Raw genomic sequence first — 4,597 nt, 5'->3', positions numbered from 1 at the left:
CACCGCCCTCAGTCAGGCGGGCAGTGCGATCGGTAGTAGCTCCACTCTAGCGTTCTATAGAGGGTTAGTGGAGGAAAAGTGCGACGACGTTCTCGGGGAATCTCTAGGCGTCGAAGATAATCAGTTAAACAGTCTGTTCGGGAGAACTTTCGGGCCGGGGCCCATGGATAATTTCCAAAGGTCCCTCGCTTGGCAGTGCTACCGAGGTGCGCTACTTTGAAAGGGCTAAAGTCAGACACTTTCCTCTTTGGCCAAGGCCTCATCAACTTTTGCAAGTTCCACTTGAAAAGGAAGATGAGAGTAGAGAGGGAAGTGCTGCCTCAAAGCAAATTTGTTGAAAGATGGGTGACTGTTGGAAGAATGGCCAGTATAAACGGACCAAATATGAAAATACATCTGTAGAAAAAAGGGTAATGTAAAAGAAGAAAAGGCTCTATACCCCTTTCTTATTTTTTCTGACCAGGCTCCCGTGGTTTTATTTGTTTTTCCACGTGTAACCTTTTCGAAGCGCCTCCCCCTTTGGGAGTTCTACTTATTTATTTATGTATTTATTTATCTGTTTATTTATTTATTTATTTATCTATTTATTTGTTATATCTTTCTCCGTTTTCTTCCTCTGTTTAGACGAACGTTTCTACCTTTTCGGACAAAACTTTTTGTAACATTCGTCCTGTCTTTGTCTTTACATATTTTTAATTGATATTAGCCCTTGTGGCCAATAAAACGAATTAATTCTTCTTGTTCTTCTTCTTCTTCTTCTTCTTCTTCTTCTTCTTCTTCTTCTTCTTCTTCTTCTTCTTCTTCTTCTTCTTCTTCTTCTTATTATTATTATTATTATTATTATTATTAGTATTATTATTATTATTATTATTATTATTATCAATGCTTAATTTAAGTCCGTATTTAGAGAGTTCAAGCCTGTTGATAGTACAGCAACAATATATTTTGAATTAAGAGAGTTCTTGGTGTTTGTAAATATGTGGTTGAGTTGTGTTGGTTGAACTTTCAAAGCATACACCCAAGAGTGTGCATCTATTCACATAAGAATCTCAGATGGAGATTTTTGGAATGTCTTATGAATCTTACAAATGTATGTATGTATGTCTGTCTGTCTGTATGTATGTATGTATGTATGTATGTATGTATGTTTATATGCATGTATGTATGTATGTGTGGAGGCGCAATGGCCCAGTGGTCAGAGCAGCGGACTCGCGGTCATAGGATCGCGGTTTCGGTTCCCAGACCAGGCGTTATGAGTGTTTATTGAGCAAAAACACCTAAAAGCTCCACGAGGCTCCGACAGGAGATGGTGGCGAACGCTGCTGTACTCTTTCACCACAACTTTCCCTTACTCTTACTTCCTGTTTCTGTTGTTCCTGTAATTCAAAGGGTCAGCCTTGTCACACTGTGTCACGCTGAATATCCCCGAGAACTACGTTAAGGGTACACGTGTCTGTGGAGTGCTCAGCCACTTGCACGTTAATTTCACGAGCAAGCTGTTCCGTTGATCGGATCAACTGGAACCCTCGACGTCGTAAGCGACGGAGTGCCAACAACAAATGTATGTATGTATGTATGTATAACACTTTGGGCATTTTTATCACTGTAGACGAGGAATCTTGCTGCTGCAATTAGCGTGAGGTGTTTCGACCACTTCTGATTATCTACGCACTTTGTCGATATTTTTGTTTTTTTTACTTCACTAATTCTTCCTTTTTTATTGCGATAATCATCTGAGCCAATCTTTAATCTTTGCATTCTAGTGACCTTGAATTATAAATAAATCTTCATTTATTTATTTATTTATTTGCTTATTGATTTTTGCCAATTATTTTTTCAAGGTCTTGATAGTTCTTCACTTTTACGTCATTGTATTCGTTAGTTAGAACTTAACATCGGTTGATTAAGCTGTTGTATGGCTTAACTGCCAATCTTATAGTGTGTATTTTACTGGAAATCGTTGTGCAACATGTTACAGACTTCAAAGTTATTTTTATGCACCATGTAACCTCTACATCTTTCATGTTTGCTTTCTTGCCAACCTAACCATATTTTATGGCCTGTATTTGTCATAAATTCTTTACCGTTTCTCTATTTTGCGTCAACCATTTCTATAAAATGTTCCAACAGTATCTCTCCATCTCCTAAGTTAGCTGTTGTCGTTTTTCAGATTGATAAATAGTTCGTAAATGCCAAGTTCCAACTATAAACGAAATTTGTTATGCTTTTAACTTTTACTTTGGTTGTTTCGCATAATAATTAATTCGTCTTGAGAAAAATATCTGAGGTATTGTTGCTGATATTGGTGGTTTTTTTATTATTTTTATTCTAGGCCCAAGCCGACCCAGTATGATATTGAAGTTTGGCTGCATGATCATGCGGCGTTTTAATCAAAAGATAACCCTGGTGGCGCCAGTCTGCTCTGCAGATATGGTTGGCCGTTGGCTTCCCTCTGAGTGGCCCTTCCGCCCTTTGACAGGTTATATTTTTAATCCTGCTTGGTACTAACTCTCCGTCGCTTTTCAATAGACTAGGTGGGGACGGTGGCTGACATATTCAAAATATTACCATCTTTTTCATTCGCTTTTCTCTCTCTCTCTTACTCTTTCTCCCACTCTCTCTCTCTCTGTCTCCTTGTCACTCTCTCACCGTCTCCTTGTCACTCTCTCACTGTCTCCTTGTCACTCTCTCTTTCTCTCTCCCTCCCCCCTCTCTCTCTCTCTCTCCTATATTTTACATACTCTCTCGTGTCTTCTATTTTTTATATGCACCCTCTTGCATACTTATTTCCTCACCACTTTCATAAGCCTTGCTCTTTATACATCTCTCTCTATTTCTTTCTCTTTCTCTTTCACTCACACTTTCTCATAAGTAACTCCTCATTCGTTCGCTAGCGAACGTTTCCATCCAATTATCCTTGTGTCTCACCTACTCACTCACTCTCTCACTCACTCACTCACTCACTTGCTCTCTCTCTCCTTCTCTCTCTCTCTCTGTCTATCTATCTCTCTATCTCCTGTCTGCCTGTTTATTTTTATTCTTACAATGTCTTCTTCAAATACCTCCCCACATTCTCAGACACATTCTTCATCTCCAGCAGTAATTTCTTGCTGACTCTTACCCCACACTACATATTTACTCCCTCCCCTACTGCTTCACCTCCTCTTGCTCATTCTTTTAGTTATATTTCTTTTTCCCGTTAGGCGCCAGTTTTCTTCTACCGATTTTTGCTCTCTCTCACTCTCGCACTCTGAATATCATCACAACTTCACTCACGCCTCTCCTTCTACAACCTGCACTCACATTCACACTCAATACTCACATATCTAAAAATATCCCAATTCATTTATTTTCAACACTTTCTGTTTTTTTTTTTTTTGTTTTGCTGCCATTTTCCCTCTATCATTCTTCTTCGTATTGTATTCCCACTTTCTTCAATCTCCTAACTTTCACCTCCTCCTTTTACCCCTTTCTCGTTTTATTGTAATTCATTCTTTAACACTTCCCACTTAGCCAAGCTCTCCTACGTCTGCCTGCATCTCTCCTTCTCCCTTTCTCATTCTCTCTCACATTTCCGCTCTCTTTAACACCTTCCACTTCTCTTTGTTCTCTCCTGTCTCTCTGTCTCTCTCTTTCACTTTGACCCTCGCTCACTCACTCACTCACTCACTCACTCATTTCACTTTTTTTATGACATGCCTTCCACTAAAACTTATCCCCCTCTCACTTTCTCTTGCACTATATTCTCCCCACTTCCTTAAACACTTTTTTCAGTTGCCTCTCTTCTTTCCCTCTCTCAGTCTATATTTTTTACTCGCATTCTCGCTTTCTTTCCCACCTCCATCTTCTGCACTCCGTTATTTTTGTCATTAATATTTATTGCATTTCGTTTTGCTATTTTAAATTTATTGATCAGAATAGGAAACAGAGAGGAAGTAAATATAACACACAGTGATAGTAGAGGTTGGGGCAGGGGTAATTCTAGTGGGGCTGAATAAAGGTGGGGAGATCATGACGGTGGTTGTTCTGTTGAAGGTGGCAGGGGATGTGGAGTTGGTGATAATGATACGATCAGTCCCTGCTGCATCAGTATGTATAGCTAGAAATTTGAGTATGGGTGCAGACACACACATATTATGTGTGGGTTCATCAATATATATATATATATATATATATATATATATATATATATATATATATATATATATATATATATATCGCCAAGCCAACATGGCAGTCCCAAAATTAGGACGAAAGCTGCCGTGAATTAGCTCCAAGAAGCCATCGCCTCTAGCTAGCTATGTGACACACGAAACCTGTGTCCTTTATAACCTTCGAACAGGGGAGGTCAGCAGTGTCCCCCTGCTGGTTTGGCATCTGCAGACTAGTTTCAGGGTGTTGCCCCTTGTCAATGCAGAGCAGCCAAGCCCTAGCCAGGCGGCGCTGCTGACTATCTGCTCGAAGGTTATTTATCTAATTTCAGTGGAATCTATCCACTGGTTTTCAGAAATAGAGTTATTAATATTTCTAAGTCTCTCTAAAGGAGACGACGGCAGCGGTACTGGAAATTAATAGTTATCGCCAAGCCAACATGGCA

The sequence above is a fragment of the Octopus bimaculoides genome, chromosome 5 (genome assembly GCF_046866305.1).
Source record: "Octopus bimaculoides isolate indiv1 chromosome 5, ASM4686630v1, whole genome shotgun sequence".
In the NCBI taxonomy this organism is placed as follows: domain Eukaryota; kingdom Metazoa; phylum Mollusca; class Cephalopoda; order Octopoda; family Octopodidae; genus Octopus; species Octopus bimaculoides.
This window is presented reverse-complemented; position numbering follows the sequence as displayed.